Consider the following 17,954-nt stretch of genomic DNA (forward strand, 5'->3'; position numbering starts at 1 on the left):
CTCTTTGCCAGCAGTGGAGCAAAGAGAAAAGAGGCACACTTTAGTGGAAATAGGCTCCATCATGGCATATAATGCCAATACCAAACTCCAGAAGAATTTTTTAAATGAGAGCAGTTGGAGAAGTTATCTCAGTGGCCCAGTTGCACACCAAGCACAAGACCATCCTCTCTCCTCCCCTCCCCAACCTGCTGACACTTGCATGGAAGATTGTGAGATGTTTCTGCCAGTGCTAGTCACAATGTAATGGAAAACCATTAGAGTATGTGACGAAGATGGCAAAACAGCCAAGAAGCATTAGCATAGGTTTTGCATACATCAAGAGCAGAAACATGTTCTGTAGTGTTCAGGAAAAAAAAAAAAATATATATATATATATACACATATATATATAGTTAGGCTTTAAAAGCCAGTGCAGCTTTGCTTACTTCTTTAGTGATGGTATTCTGTGTGCATTTAAGTCATTTAAGACTAGTACAACTGGTATTCGATTAAAATAAAATCTTGTAGTTCTTATGCAAACATATGCTGTGGTTTAGCCCTGACAGGCAGCTCAGCCCCACACAGCCGCTCAATCACTCTCCCCAGGTGGGATGGGGGAGAGAATCAGAAAGATAAAAGGGCGAGAACTCATGTGTTGAGATAAAGACATTTAACTAGGTAAAGCAAAAACTGCATGCACAAGCAAAGCAGAACAAGGAATTTATTTACCACTTCCCATTGGCAGGCAGGTGTTTAGACACTTCCATGAGAGCAGGGCTCATCACGTGTAATGGTTCCTTGGGAAGACGAATGCCGTCATTCTGAATGCCCCACACTTCCTCCTTCTTTCCTCCCAGCTGTTACTGCTCAGCATGACACCACATGGTATGGAATATCCCTTTGGCCAGCCTGGCCAAGCTGTCCTGGCTGTGTCCTCTCCCAGCTCTTAGCTCATACCCAGCCTCCTTGCTGGCAGGGCAGCACCAGGAGCAGGAAAGGCCTTGGCTTTGTGCAAGCACTGCTCTGCAACAATTAAAACATCAGTACGTCATCATCACTATTTTCATGAAAACCCAAAATAAAGCATTGTGGGAGCCCCTGGGAAGAAAATTAACTTTATCCCAGCCAAAACCATGACAACATATTTAATACCTCCACATATAATTCCATCGAGGTTATATGAATTTTATGTATTTATTTCTCAATAACTACTTTTTCCATACAATCAGTGGGTGAATGTGAAACACTTTGTTCTTTCCAAATGAGCATCCACCGTATATTCTGTTCGAGGTTAGAGGCCTAGCTGTCTCATCAAAACTGCATTTTTCATAGTATCTGCTTGTACTTTCTGTCAATGTTCTCATATAATAAAAGTATAGCTTTTGCCAGAGCACTTATTCATCTAGTTCCAATTTAGCACATATACGCTGATGATGATAACAGAGGCTGGAAGAAAAAAAAAAAATGTCCAAACATATATCTGTTTGTCAAAGGAGCAGGTCTTTCTTTTTTTAAAAAAAACTTGAGACAGATCTAAATTTCTCTCTTCCCATTTAAGTCACCATCAGAAACAATGACCAAGAGAAAAACCAAAGCCTCAAAGTTCAGATTTGGTCTGAGCCCAAATTTAAAGCTCTGAGATATTTCAGGATGCCTTATTTCAGGAGTTTGTTTTTTATCTTTATAGAGACAAATATAATCACCGTATAATGTAGATGACAGCATAAGACCAAACTATAGAAGCTGTAGGTCCTTTACATTCAGGGTGATTTAGGAAAATTATGGTTACAAATCTGTATAAAATTATGTATATTACCATAGCTAGCATGACAGTGTAGTTGAATAATGCTCAAATCTGATGCTATTTAGTAACATAACTGCATCTTGCTTTACAGATCAACAGAAAAGTTTCAGGATCTGAGCTAGACTGAAAAGAAGAGCAACCAATCAATCTATAAAGTTCCTATTGGTCTTTAAAGCAGAAAACATCAGGAGTGTGTTGTTAGATGAATTTAGCAGCAGGGAAGCCTGCAGCTCATCAGCTTTCTCTTCCTCAAAAGTAGGCACTTATTGCAGTCAAGAATTGCTGGAGATCTCTGGACACAGCGATGTTTTTGTTACAATAAAAAGGTCTGAACAATGCAATTGCACCTCCACAATCATCTCTTTTGTTTCTCCACTGCAATAATACACTTCTTTATGATGCACAAGGTGTATACTTTGATTACCAAACATGCGAGAAATGCAATGAAAACAATGAGAGAAATAAAACAACCACTAGTATTGCTTGTGTGGTGGACAAAGCAAACTAGAACTAGGCACAGGACAGGTTCATTTCTTTTCTTCTTGTACTTTTGTCATCTCAGTTGCTTCATGGGAACAGTTTTCATTGTAGAAAGTTGTTCATCTACATTTGATGAACACAAAAGTCTTCATCGCAAATTCATATTTTGCTTCAGAAAAGACCTTTGGTGAAATCCTGGTCATGCTGGTATCAATAGGCCTCTTCTCTTTAGCTCAGTTGTATCTCAACAGTTTCAATATTTTCACAAGCAATTTCTCAATAAAGTCCAAAAAAAGAAAAATACCTTACACTGAAGACAAAGAACCTGAAGACACAGTTGTTAGAAATGCTATCCTGAATGTGAGCAAACCTATGTCATTGACCTAAGAAGGTGTGAGAAAATCCTGGTGTTTCCCCACAGCCATCGTTGATCTTGGATCAAACTTGGGAACATCAGCTCGTAAGCTCTGCTGGACTTCTGTTTCATTCCTAGCCAATAAGTTCAGTAGAAGGAGAGACTTCCATCAGTATTCACACACCAACAGCGTTATTGTATACAGAGAACTTTCACCTTGTTAGTAATTATCACAGCTATGACACAACCAGTCTTTCCTCCACATAAAGCATGAAATGTCCTGCTATCAGCGCTGCTAAGTAGCACTGCAAAGAAACAAATTGACATAAAAATCAGCAATGGAAGGAAACAAGTTGTATCTGGGAAGAGCTATAAGGAAAAGAGAAAAAAAAAAAACCACTGCAAAATGGAAATTTCCCTTCATTTTTTCATTATTAGGTACCCGAGGAAGATGGAGAAGAAAAGTAACTCTTATGTCAAATTCCAAAATGGTCCTTCCAGAAGAAACAATTGACATTATAAGAAATAATCTTGAATATTCTTCAACGTTAATAGTTTGTAACATATTGCAAGAGTTCAACAACAGAAGACAGCTAATAAGGAATGGCTTCCATTTTCTGTTCTGCTATGCCCTTTCAGCCTCTCAATGTTTTCAATTTACAACCTGCAAAATAGTAGAACAAAATAGAAATGTGACATTCAATTACTATACATAAAGCAATTGGAAATTAGTAGACAATAAGAATTATATATTTGCAGAGTACATATTCCCCCCTCCCCCAATACATATGTCAATATTTGAAGGATATTCAAGATGCCTTTTTTTTTCTTCCTTTGTAAGGATTCTATTCTATTTTTTAAAATGTATTCCATTCTATAGCAATCTTCAGAGGCAGGTTCTCCGTATCTTCTTGTTGATTAACGCCTGAAAAGTTCTGCTGTATTTAAAAACTGGGACAAATAGGGCAAGGACTGCCCTGAAAATAATCAGTTATAAGGCATGTTGTTCATATGATACTGATAAATCCCAGTTTTGTTTTTCTTGGGGTAAGAGAGGTCCCTTCCATTACCATAAAATAGCAAAGGAATGGCAAATATGTAAAAGAATATTGCATTCAACAAGTCAAATATTTTATATGTTTAATTTACAAGTTAACAAATTTCAAACCATTTTAAAGGCTACAACCATGCCAGAAAATAAAAGACACTGCACATCACAGAATGTTGTTCATTGATAAATTATTTTCTGGAATTCATATTAACAACCATATTACTGAAGTACTCTCTAGCCCTCCAGTGTTACATTTCAAGGTAATATGTGACAGATTTGAACATTCTTAAGGCAGAAAATCTCCAGAGTGTGTAGATTGCGGCTTTGCTCACTGGGAGATTACAGTGGCTTTTATATCTGTTACAAATGTGCAGTTATACTGATAACTTCAAAAGTGGAATATTACATATCATGCTAAAATTTTCCACTAGACTGTTATGTTCTTTCTTTGTTTCTTGCTTGCTTGCTTTTTTTTTATTTTTTTTTTATTTCCATTTAGCTATTGCTGGTTTGCCAGAGATCTTGAACTTGAGAAAGGTTAGACATCACAATGCTGGAGCAGTTTGTGAGCATCAGCAGATTTAGCTTGTAATTTCATTGATCTATGTGGGCTTGCTGTTTGCAAACCAGCTGCTGCACTGTTTCCCCACAGCTACTGATCTGAGTAGCATTGATTTTTTCCCTTACATTAACATAGCATTACTTCTTTAATGGGCAATAAATGACTGGATGTAAATACAAACAGGGCTGCAACAACAAAAGAGGAAAAAAAAAAAAAGGTCTTTTTTTATTTAAAGAACTCTATTAATATTTTCCACAAAAAAATGAAAGCATGAGTTATTGATCAAGATAAATGCTATTTTTAGTGTTTTTATTTGCACACATTTCTTTTGCCAAGAAATCATCTTTTTTCCTACTGTGTTTACTCGTATTTCAAAATGTTGCATCTTATAGAGATTGCATTTTTGCCTCAGTATAAATGGTAAAACAGATTCTTTTTACAAAGAATTACTGAAAGCAACACAAAAGTTTCTCTTCACTGTGCTTATACTAAAGCTAGACAGACCCGTATGAGTTGTGAAGGGAGATATCAGTTGTTAGCACTCACATTTTTAGCATTTAAAAAAACTGAATGTTTCAACAGAATGGGTATGACACCTGCAGAATAGCAGGAACTGAGTATCTTAGGTAAAATAAATATAATATGCTTCATATAAGGTCATGGTCTCAACAAATGCTACTTAGTCCTTCAGTGGAAAATGTTTTAAACATTCCTACAGAGTTAAAATTCAATGCACTTCAGAAAGGACAGTAAGGGCAAAATAAGAAATAAAAATAAATTTAAAAAAAAGAAGAAGAAGAAAAAAAAAACACACACACAACCTAATAGCTTAGTCATTTCTGGATGAACGATGAACCTGATCAGGCAAAGGTTCCTGATCCTCTTTAACATTGGGCTCCAATCAGCAGAGATGTCCATACCTTAAAGAGATGCAAAATTGAATGTAGTTCCCACAGACAATTCACAAAGAGATGGGACTGAGAGTTCTGGGAGTAATTCTGGGAATTAGCAGGTGAGAGCTTCCAGAGAAGAAAAAAGGCAGTGAGTTACAACTTTCTGGGCTGCAGATGATGGTAGACTAGTGCCAGTAATTTCCTCAGTGCCATAATAAAGTTAACAGCACCTCAGAAAACACAGATGCTCCAGCAAGACCCAATAGGCATAGGAGTACCCTGTAACTGTTTATGAAGGAAGATTTACTGTAATAAACAGCTCTTTTTCTAGCCATGCATCCTGGTTTGCCTGCAGAAAAGGTGCAGTGACGGCAGATGGGAATTCCTCATTCTCATGTCTGTCTACTCCTACACCTAGAGGGGGGAAATACTTCACACAGGTGCTGCAGAGGTACCTATTGGAGACTTGCTCAGAGAGCAGTAAAATAATTCTAACTGAAAGAACCTGGCACGTGATATGATGCTGAAGCCAAAATAACCCACAAAATGAATACCAGAATTTACACTGTTCCAAGGTAAAATGTACATGTTGTCAGTCTAACCAATCTCCCCTACTTTCACTGTCCTCTCACTTTGGCTAGCCAATATTTAATGTCCATTTTAGCAGACGCAATGTCCAAATCATTAAAAATTATATTAACACAGGCTCCAATCAGAACCTTTAGAGCCTCCTATTATTAACCTCTTTACACTCTTAGGTGAAGACTTTCAGTGCAAGTTTTTCGCCATCATTTATTCAATTTTTAATCCACTGTGAGATTTTGCCCCTTACCTCATAGTTATATTTTTCCCTTAATAGTCTTTTATGAAAGACCTTATAGGGAGTTTTTTGAAAATCCAAATAAATTATGTTCACTGGGTCACCTTTATCTACTATTTTATTAACTTTTTCAAAGCACTTCAGCAGGTTAGAGGAGCATGCCTTCCCTTTACTGATGTTGTGCAGCTTTGACCCTATTAGGTTATACTTATCCATTTGCTGAACTATTCTATCCTTAATTAGACTCTCAATCTATTTCCCCAGAAGCAAGGTGAGGTTCACTGGTCTTAATTCGCAAGAACTCTTTTTGGTCCTGTCTTAAAAACAGACACCATATTAGAAATTTTCCAAATACCACTGTTCTATATCATATCCCCTTGCAAGTGTCTCCTCGATTTCATACTTCATTCTGATGAATGCTACCTACTTTTAATGATTTTCCATTTTTACATGAGTTGATCGAATCACTCAGTACTTCCCACGTAAAAGACTACAATTTTTGGTAGTGCAGCTCTTCCATTTATATTTTGAGCATGGCGAATATTTCAGCTGTCATCTATGAGAAAGAACAAGGTGAAAGTCTATTCAACTCTTTGAACTCTTTTCCTGTGGTGAATAGTTAACCATGGTTTTAATTTGATTTTTTTTTCTTTTCAATTTTTTTGCCCAAGTCCTCAGCTCAGAAACTGTTCATTTATTTCCTCAAAGTTATAAAATCTACTCTGCAGCTTTTGGGGCTTTTGGTTTTTATTTTAGTGGATAAGCATGGCCCATCAACCTCAAAAGATTATTTGCTAGCCTCACTTTAAGCACTGTTCTTGGAGAAAAAGTGGAAAGGGAGGATCAAATCCTACCACCATACGTTAATAACCAGTCAGACTCACCAGCAGTATCTAACACCAGGAGTTATTAAAAGTGTCTTTCACATGAATCTGACAAAAACCAAATAGAAAGAAAGTGTGCTTATATGAAAAGGTATAGTTTTTGTATTCTGGGCTTGTAGAAGATGTGCTTCATCTATGCTTTAGGTACACAGGCGTTAATGATCAGGAAATATTGTCGAACACGATTTTTAGTGAAAAAAGCATTGAAAATTCCCAGTGAAATGTGTACATGGCTAAGCAAAGGTCAGCAAGCTATTGAGTAAACCTGAAGTGTTCACAATAGAGGATTAGAAACAGAATTTTCAGCATTCAGTGAAGTCAGTGGACTTTCCTCTGGAATTTGAATGTTTGAGAAAATTAAAAAGGAACTTCATCTGGAAATTCTGATTTTGATTGTGAGTCCTATAAAGCCAACAGGTATGAAAGCATATATTTCAAACTATGCCACGTTTCCACAACAAAAATCCACATTGCATTAGTTTCACCTGCGTTTGAATTTCATTACAAAAAATATCGCATAGCTCTAACTCTAAGTACTAAGGTAGATTACTGCTGGCTTTGTTTTCCCTTCAAATAAAAGTTCCAGTTTCATCTGTGTTTGGAGGCTCTACGTGCTGCACTGTTAAACACAGATTTCTGGTAAAATTATATTTCTGTTGAATTTAGCATATTACAATAGAACATATTTTAATGCGTGTGTTGAGCATTAAAACATTTTTGCTTCAGGGAAATTCTGGTAAACAGTAACTGTCAAAAATTGTAATGAAACAAAATTAAATAATAGAAAATAGTCTGTAACAACAACTTTTCTGCTCAGGTTAACAGAAATTCAGCTCTGAATCTTCTAACTTTTCCTTTACTAAGAGCAGAAATATTGAAGAAGGAAAAGTCAGGTACACAAATATATAATGTTGAAGAAGATATGGAAATTATCATTGTTATCATTCTTCACTTGTTTACTGTAAAGTGCACTTCAATTAATATAAGAAAAATACAACTAAATTAATTTAGAGGTGATTTTATTGTTATGGCAATTTCCTTTTCTGTATTTTTAATTTATAAACATTTTCTTCACAAAATCATGAAAATATAGGAGTATCATTTAAGCATTCTGAACTGGAGTAACTTGTAGAAGCATGCATTATGTCAGGAAGAAACCGATCCGAAGAAATTAAACTGCATCAGAAATATTGACAGGCATAAAGATTGAATTACATGAATATGAGATACATACAGACTTGGAGCAGTTCTGCTTAGTGATCAATGTCAAATGAATTTAAAAATTATTTTTTCCTTCTTGTGTCTTTTCTTTATTTTAGATTTTAATTTGAATTAGTGGTAGGAAATAAAATCACTATTTATTACGTTCGTTTTCAAATAAAAAAAATCTAACTAGTAAAAGCTGTTTTGAAGTTAAAACTTCCATTTTCTAGAGATCAAGTAGCAATATAGTTTATCTTTGTCATGATACAAATTATTCAGAAGCAAGAAGTAAAATTTGAGTCTTGAAAGTTTCTGCCTATTAATGTGGTAAGCAGGCAATGTACACAGGCTGTACAATGAGGTTGTATTGCCCCCTATAGTCACTGTGTGTCAGCTGGGAGGGGAGGGGGAAGAGAAAGGCAAGAGTAGAAGAAATCATTTGCCAAAAATGCTGTGCATTTGGGCTTGATTCATACTTTGGAAAGGGCATGGTGGAAAACAACAGACAAATCTATCCCAGCTGTACTGTTCAAGAAGAATCTGTATGCTTTATTCTTCAAGCATGAAAGGACAAAATAAAATGTACCCTCACATGCAGATCAGAAGACCTCTGCAGCCCTGCAATCCGGCTGTGTTTGGGGTGTATTTTGTCAAGCTCTGATACCTGTACACTGACAGTGCACCAACAACGATGATGTACCTGCCCTGTGGACTCAGCTGCAGGAAATGGTTGACCTTGATTCACCAGAAAAAGGCAGGAAGGCCTTCTCACTTTTTCTCTCAGTGAGCATACCTTTGGGGGCTGAGCGTAACAGGGACGTTTAACTCCAAGGCATACAGGACTAAAACAAGTGCTTGAACTGCAGAGTATATACACCAGCTGCTTGTTGAAGCAGCTTCAGCACCTGGACTAGAAAGATATAGGTTCTTCTTCAGCAGTAGGAACAAAAGTTCATGCTGCCCATGGTCACTGGCAATGATGCTCTTTAGTAGCCCCTGGACCTAGGGGATGCAGGATGTTTTCCAAATCCCCGCAGAATAATATGTCACTTTAACCGCCAGCACAAGTACACAGTTACATGCCAGGACTCACATATTCCAGTCAAACACACCTTTCTTAACTTTGCTATCAAATAAAAAAATGTTAGCTGCTCATAAAAGAGATTGAATTTCAGCAGCTGTCCTAATACTCTTCTCTTATGAACGTAATTATGTACAGCATTCAGTATATCTTTTAATCGGTGCAAACACAATACAACAAAAAGCATTAAATTATTGAGGATCTCTTAAAAATATCTAATCAACTACTGGTGCTATTGTGCCAAAAAACTTCATGGAGATGACAAATATTCAATAAACTCAGACTTGATAGGATGTAATACACTTTTATCACTGTTCTTGTTTCTGGAGACAGTTTTTCTTCTTTCACAGTCACATGGACATCTTCAGTTAGAAGAAGTTAGTGCTGCTCCTAAGAGGTGTTAGTTCTCATTTTTGAGTCACCTACCTCTTCTCCTTAGGTGTCATAAACATGTTTGTAGTCATGAAATGAATTGGTAGGAGAACTTAAGGATCCAAAACCTTATTTTTTATCCTTATCATATTATTTTTAATTTGGATCAGTTGTTGAGGTTCACCATTTAGCAGCATCCCTGTTGGTAGCTGCACAAGGGACAAGAGAAAAATAAATTGTAGTAGGAGGTTATGGAAAACACCTAACTCTATGGCAGTGATGTCTTGTGCCAGTTAAAATCTTTGTGTAGCTATGGTTTCAGGAACATGAATTGTCCTTAAAATGTCTTTATATTTCATTCATTCTGAAAAAAGCATAATAATTGTTCCTATTTTCATACCTTCACAAATCTTCTCTGTCCAGACAGAAAAGACAGTTTTGCAAAGCAGAGCTGAACAAGTTGTTTCATTTTTGTGAGTATATGCCCAGATACAGTCACATATCAAATCTTTATTTTACTATGATGACTAGAGACTCAATAATGACTAAACTACTGATGAAATGTGATTGCTGCTTACCCAGCAGATCAATACTGTCTCACTGCATCCTGGCGTGGAGGGGCTGTATCCTGAAAATATTCAACGGTTTATTTTACTCTACCACAAGCTCTTTGAAGCAGGGTCAGTTTTTTGTTCTGCTAGCCTTGTAGATAGCATGAGTTCTGCAGCTCCATGGAAGTTAAATAGTCTGCACAGTTTACCAAGAAAAAAAAATAAATTACAATATCTACAAGAGGTGTCACATCTTCTAGTTGCCTCACTTAGATAACTGGCTTTTCTCTTCTAGTCTCTCATTTTACTTTCTTTCTGTCCTGTATACACTGAAACACTCTTGCATACTAGATATCATTGTGCAGTTATTCAGCTAACATAAATTACTAACAGTGAGAAACTCAAGGGTGTTATTATCTTTGCCCTTTATTTTCTGTCATTTATGCTTCTTTCCTTACTTATGTGTTTGTATTCAAACACATGTATGCATATACATTAAATTATTTCACTGACTAGTGGAAAATAAGGAAGAGTATTTCTTGTCCAGTGGCTATTATTTTTGTCTAAAAGCCATCAAACGGTTGTCTTCAACGAACACAATTTGATTGTGTCTAAAGAACATTCAAACACTATGTTCTGGTATTCATGAAACTGGGAGATTTTCATCATTAGGAACATAATATAATGTGACTTTGTACTAAAGAACCAAAAATCTCTGTGTGACACAAATCTAACCCCTTAAATGTGTAACCAGCTTTCAGCAGTAGTGCACTGCCTAACATGTGCAGAAGACAGTTACACATTTGGGGAAGCAACATTTCTGAATGCCAAACATGCAGAGAAGAGCCACTAAATCTTATGAATTATCCATGCAGAGCAGACAGAACATTTGTTTTCAAGGGCAAATGAGAAAGATCCCCTGACCTGTGTGGTAAACTACATGTTAATACATTTATCCATCTGTGGACTGTAAAGGACAAAGTCAACACAGAGAGAAATGAACCAAGTCTGTAAGTCTGCCAAGCTACCAAAATCATTATGCCATCCATTTTCCTGGCATTTTTTTTAAGCTCATGTAGGGCATACACAATGAAAAATAGGTCTCTAATTCAAATTTGAGTTGCTTGCAATCCACAGATTGCAGTATTAAATATGTTTACATTATTTGGATAACCCTTAATTGAATTTGTTTTACATACTGTTTCTCCATATTTGTTTAGTCACCTCATAACTAATACAACAGAAAGAGTAAAATAAACCAATGGTAGATTTTCTAAATGGAGATGCTTCTGCACTTCCCCCAGTCTTCACATGGAAGCATACTCAAAGCTGCCATGATCCTCTCAAAATAGTGTGTTTTGTTATGGTTGTCAGCACTAACATTTGAAGGATAACAATTCAGAAGAGAGACAAGGTGGTTAATTGATGTCTCCTGAATACTTTCAACATGTAACACTCAAATTTGGTTCCCATACCTGATGGGTTTTGAAGCATGTCTCTAATTGTTCAAGAGAAGGCAATTGTAATACTAGAGGAGCAGACCAGAGAATTAATTCTGACGGGGAATGACAAGTTTAAACTCTCTAGTAGTGCAAGGAAACTCCAAAGTGAATACAAATCCATCCTAAAGCTGTTTACGTTAGCTGGATAGGGTAAAGAGTTCTTATTGGGACTCGGAAAATCACAATTCCTCTTGCTTTTCTGTTGCTTCACCAGGAAGAATATGTGACTCGGCTCTTTTACAGCACACTTGCATTTCATCAGCCCCGTCACAGAGAAGTCTGAACTTCTGACATTCCCTGTTAGACTTTGATTTTTCTCCCTCGTGCATTCACAGTGAGGAGAGGCAGAAGCACCTTTTCCATTCCTCCTACCATGGTGTTGCAAAATCTGACACAGATCATGTACGTCTGTTAAAGGACTCTAATCATCAACATTAAGAGTATGACACAGTGTTATGTGGAATGTACCAGTTCACATGGATTGCAGTCTTTCTAAATCACTGGGATGTAATTAGACAAAAAATATTTTGAACATTTGTATCTCTGACGACTGTATAATCTTGCAACAAACATTTCTGAGCATTCATCACTTTGCTTTTTGATATCTCCTCGCAGTTTAATTTCTTATATATACATCTAATTTTTCTTTCACATTATTTTTCCCATATGACAAGTACATTACTTCCAGCTGCTGAATTGATTTTTAGGAAGAATCTTGATTCACCTAAATTGTCATAAAGCTTCTCATGAAACTTTTCAGAAAATGTCCAGATTCAATTCCATCTCTCATAAGTATTGTAAAGTAGGAAGAAATGATAAGCTAGCAGAAACAGTCATATTGGTTTTACAAATGCTTTTGAAAAGATAAATTTGTCACCTCTGTTTTATACTTGTACAGTGTTTAGAACCAGTGAAAGACTGCAGAAGAGTGCCATGAATATGCTTTTTTTCTGGGGACACACAATCGAGAGAGGAGCACAAAGCACAATGTTACCCATCTGATCTCATTTACACTGGGACTATCCACTGAGTGGCTTAGGCATATTCAGCATTTTAACACCATCTTAACTAAAGCTTGCTCATACAATAGTTTCTGGCCCTATATATTTTATTTTATGTTACAACTGGAATCTGTTCTTTTCCTGTTTGTTTCCTAAATTCTTCTAATTGAATCTTTACTACTCTTCTTTACTGTGAAATGTTTTTCTTTTTTTTTTGTGATTAGATGTTGCATTTTCATTTTATCTCTCCTCCTCTACCCTTCTTGCTTTTCCCATCTCCCTCCTCTCCTCTCCTCTCCTCTCCTCTCCTCTCCTCTCCTCTCCTCTCCTCTCCTCTCCTCTCCTCTCCTCTCCTCTCCTCTCCTCTCCTCTCCTCTCCTCTCCTCTCCTCTCCTCTCCTCTCCTCTCCTCTCCTCTCCTCTCCTCTCCTCTCCTCTCCTCTCCTCTCCTCTCCTCTCCTCTCCTCTCCTCTCCTCTCCTCTCCTCTCCTCTCCTCTCCTCTCTCCTCTCCCTCTCCTCTCTCTCCCTTTCCCTTTCCCTTTCCCTTTCCCTTTCCCTTTCCCTTTCCCTTTCCCTTTCCCTTTCCCTTTCCCTTTCCCTTTCCAGCATTCCCTTTGCAGGATGGCATCCAGACGGGTTTTGAATATCTGCAGAGAAGGAGACTCCACAGTCTCTATGAGCAACCTGTTCCAGTGCTCTGTCACCCTCACAGCAAAGAAATGCCCCCTCAAATTCTGCCGGAATTTCCTGTGCTTCAGTTTGTGCCCATTGCCTCTCGTCCTGTTGCTTGGCACAACCAAAAAGAGACCAGCTCCATCCTCTCGACATTTAGATATTGGATATTTATATCTAGAGATATGTATATACATTGATGAGGTCTCCCCTCAGTATTCTCTTTTCCAGACTAAACAGGCCCAGCTCTCTCAGCCTGTCCTCATATGACAGGTGCTCCAGTCCTCTAATCATCTTCGTAGCCCTCCTCTGGACTTGCTCCAGTAGTTCTATGTCTCTCTTGTACTGGGGAGCCCAGAACTGGACACAGCACTCCAGGCGTGGTCTCATCAGGGCTGAGTAGAGGGGCAGGACCACCTCCCCTGACCTGCTGGCAGCACTCTTGCAGGATACACAATGCACCCCAGGATACCATTGGCTTTCTTGACCACTGGGGCACATTGCTGACTCGTGGTCAGTCTGCTGCCCACCAGCACTCCCAGGTCCCTCTCTGCAGAGCTGCTCTCCAGCAGGTCAGTCCCCAGCCTGTACTGATGCTTGGGGTTATTCCTCCCTAGGTGCAGGACCCTGCACTTGCCTTTGCTGAACTTCACGAAGTTCCTCTTGGCCCATCTCTCCAGCCTGTTGAGGTCCCTCTGAATGGCAGCACAGCCCTCTGGGGTATCAGCCACTCCTCCCAGTTTTGTGTCATCAGCAAACTTGCTGAGGGTGCACTCAGTTCCATCATCCAGGTCGTTGTTACTCTTATCTCTTTCAGTTGCTACTACCTCATCTCCAACTGTAATTAATGTTCTTAAATTCTATATTTTACTTTAATGATGCAATCAATACAGAGACATTATAATATTTCAACACTTACCTATAACTATGGGGTATCACCACATAAATATATTATAAAATGTACCTATGCCCTGTAAATAACTCTTGTTGGTCTTCATTTTATTGTTTACCTCTCTCACCTTTTGTGTTTCATTTAGATTGATATCATGTTTCTGAATAATAAGAACTTTAAAACTGCATGATTGCAGCATAGGTAAAATGCCACTGCTGTTGGTCAAATACTAATGAAAATGAATGCAGTTTCCCACCAAATCTGGACTATAGTTCTAAAAGCAGTCATCTGAAAATAGGCAGTGTTTAGAAATGCATGACTACAATGTGTACCCTTGAAGAAAATAGTATTTATTAATATTTCTAAAGGACCATATGTCTCTTTTAGTAGATCATACCAGTTTCGTTCGTGCAGGCCAATAAGGGTCATTAAACACCAATGGGTCTCTGAGTCCTTCTTCAGAGTCGATGACACTGTAGGCTTCACCAGGGATTTCATTTTCCTTCTGTACAAGATCTGCAGGGCAAAGGAGGCAAATGAACTATGAAAAACATAATCACTGCTTTTAGTGTTGCTTTTTTCATCATAAAAAATCCATTTATTTAAATTCCATTAAAAAAACACATTTGCCTACTGAAAGCATAAATATATTCTTTTGTTATATTTACAATTTTTCATTTCAAGATTTGACAACCTCTTTGATAAAAAAAAGTTTAAAACATTCTCCATAATAAACATTACACAAGCTTGATATACAAACTTTGGGACAAAGCAAGTGGTTAACAAAGCAAATTTCTCTAGAACGGTTTCTCAGAAATTGTGGAAAAGTATTTCACAAGTTCCTGAGGGGATTAGTAGTCTAATACAGTTTCAGAAGTGGCTTGAGCACTAAGGTTCAGATTTTCAAAAGTACTTGGGCATTTAACTCATATTTTAATTTAAGAGAATTAGACCCCAAAACACCTATGAGGATCTAGAATTTAGGACAAAAAGCCTTACTGGAAGTCAAGGGGATTTGGGTTATCAAAGGCCAGATTTTTTTTAAGTATTTAGGAATTGAAAGACAGCGATAGTCGCCTAGGTGATTTTTTTTCAAAGTAGAGTGAAGAAAGGTTAAGCCCCTAACACTCATTGAGATTATTTTGCTCTTAGAAAGTGCTAGGTACACCTCTGAATTTAAATACCTTTAAAAAATCTTTTCTTGAATTGCTTTTGAAAGTGAGCTTTATCATCTGAAAGCAGTGATTTATAGTGTTCTTAATTCTTGACCTCACAAAGACTGCCATAGATGTTCTTCACTCAAATAATTTTGTGTTATGATCTTGATGGAAACGAGATTAGATAAAATCTTATTTTAACAAAATTTACTTGGTATTTGAATCCAAAAATTCATTAAGGACGGAGAGCTGAAAATAACAATTTTGTTCCACAATGATAGTACTTGAGAGAGCTCTGCTAGACCCTGAGCATGTTCATCTTCAGCAGTTCATCCTGTAAATGCTAAGCAGCCCACAGCACAACCCTATATGTATGAAGAAGTCCTCAGTGCTAGAATAAATATTTTGCTTTCCCCATATTTACCACAGTTGGGAAGAAGACAAGGGACAGTATGAAAAGAGAAAGTTGCAACACATCACGAACTTGGCAAAATGTAGTTTTGGATTTTAATTTCAAAGGAAGGAGAATTTCTTTCTGATTATACACCTCATTAATATCTGTAGCTTGGGTTTTTTAAGGATGTAATATTTTTTGTTCTTGCCTTTATAATTCACTCATATAATTATCTTCTAAATTTCCCTGCAACAGTTCTCAGTATTCAGCCTTTAAAATGAATCCTTTCTTTAGTACTGAAAACATAAGTTCCTTCCTGAGTCACATTTGATTTTTTTCCCCTGTACTGACGGGCTTCTGAACACACTGGCCAATGGTAAGCTTTGTCATGAGATGCTGAGATATAAAGAACAACAGGTTACCTCATAATCTCTTCTTGTTAATGCTTGTTCTGGAGAGCACCTGCTGTCTTTAAAAGGGATTTGAGTGACCCAAGATTAAGAAGTCTCCCTACAACAATTACTGTTCTTATCACTGAAGAATACTCATACCAATGTGACATCTTCCTGATGGTTTTAAATTCACAGACTGAGGGAGAGATAAGAGTCAAAGAATCATACAGTATGCAATTATGAGACATCAAACCATTCCAATAAGATTCCATTTTGGACAATAGCAATGTTATCACACTAATTGATTTCTGTCTGCAATGTACCCATTAGAAAGAAACAACCTCTGATTTCATTTAAAGAAATTTTAAAGTGCAACAGTGCTTACAATATTTCTAATAATCTTTCTAGTTTATCCTCATTTGGCAAATGACATAATGGGTATTGGGGAGCTAAATGAATCACCCAATGTAACACTGGCAGTTTCTCAGAGAGGGTACTAAAACTTTTGAGTACCATCACTAGTATTTCTTGCTATGTCTTTGATTTAAAAAGATAAAAAGATATAGACTTCCAGTCTTATGAGGTCCAGTGAAGTTTGTGATATAAATAAAAGATCTGCTATCATGACACCCATCATAGTAAATCTCATATTGCTCCTCAAAATACTTTTCAGAGCCTGCTTAACCACTGAGCTCCCATCTCTGTTACTTTCATTGATGGTATTTGTGAACTGGTTCTTTGAAGTATTACCCAAATTCATCAATATTTTGAAAGTTATTGTGAAAGACTGAAATTATCAAAAAGTGGTACCCACTGAATCTGACCAGCCTTTCCTTTTTCCAACAGTCTGAGCACAAATATAATGAATATTTCTGTCTCTTCCCTTCCCTTCCCCCACCCCCATCAACTCAGGTGATTCTTCATAAGACATTTCGCAGAAATAGAGAGAACAAGTATTAAAACTAAATGTAAAATATTATTAACTAAACTTCTGATTTAGTAGTGTTCCATAGTAAGTGAGAAAGTGAGGCTGCTTGGAAACTTCCTTTGTACAGTCTGAGGGCATTTTGAGATCTCCAGATGGCTAAATATCTTCTAGATTACTGCAGTAATATGTGCACCATCTAGAATAGAATAGAATAGAATAGAATAGAATAGAATAGAATAGAATAGAATAGAATAGAATAGAATAGAATAGAATAGAATAGAATAGAATAGAATAGAATAGAATAGAATAGAATAGAATAGAATAGAATAGTTCAGCATGAAAAGACGTACAAATATCAAGTGCCTGAACACTAACCAGAAGTTAAAGCATGTTACTGAGTGCATTGTCTAAATGCCTCTTGACCTCTGACAGGCATGGAGCATCAACCACCTTGCTAGGAAACCTGTTGCAGTGTTTGACCACCCTCCTCATGGTAAAGAAGTTTTTCCTAATGTCCAGTCTGAACCTCCCTGGCACAGCTTTGTGCCATTCCTGCACATCCTATCACTGGTTACCAGTGAGAAAAGACCAGCACCTCCCTCTCCACTTCTCAGGAAATTGTAGAGAGCAATGAGGTCACCTCTTAGGATTCTTTTCTCCAGGTTAGACAAACCCAGGGTCCTCAGCCTCTCCTCATAGGACATGCCTTCCAGCCTTTTTATCAGCTTTATTGCCCTCTTCTTGATGGTTTTGAACCTCTTAACATCATTTTTATATTGCGTAGCTCAGAACTGCACACAATATTCAAGGTGAGGCTGCACCAATGCTAAATATAGGGAGAAAACCACCTCTTTTGACTTGTTAGCTCTGCTGTGTTTAATGCATCCCAAAACACTGCCGTCTTGGTTGCCAGGGCACAGTGCTGACTCAGGTTGAGCCTGCTGTCAACCAGCACCCCCAGATCCCTTTCTTCAGAGTTAC

At 37.4% G+C, this 17,954-nt stretch overlaps 1 long non-coding RNA gene across 1 annotated transcript; it reads right to left on the reverse strand.

Annotated features, from left to right (window-relative positions):
- Positions 1 to 2,441: 2,441 nt before the first annotated feature.
- Positions 2,442 to 16,912, reverse strand: LOC125183106 (uncharacterized). Its single transcript, XR_007164294.2, has 4 exons — positions 16,076 to 16,912; positions 14,500 to 14,618; positions 10,063 to 10,231; positions 2,442 to 3,282 (listed from the first exon to the last, which is right to left on the reverse strand). It is a non-coding gene; the product is annotated as an uncharacterized lncRNA (long non-coding RNA).
- Positions 16,913 to 17,954: the final 1,042 nt, after the last annotated feature.

This window comes from Anser cygnoides, chromosome 3 (assembly GCF_040182565.1).
Source record: "Anser cygnoides isolate HZ-2024a breed goose chromosome 3, Taihu_goose_T2T_genome, whole genome shotgun sequence".
In the NCBI taxonomy this organism is placed as follows: domain Eukaryota; kingdom Metazoa; phylum Chordata; class Aves; order Anseriformes; family Anatidae; genus Anser; species Anser cygnoides.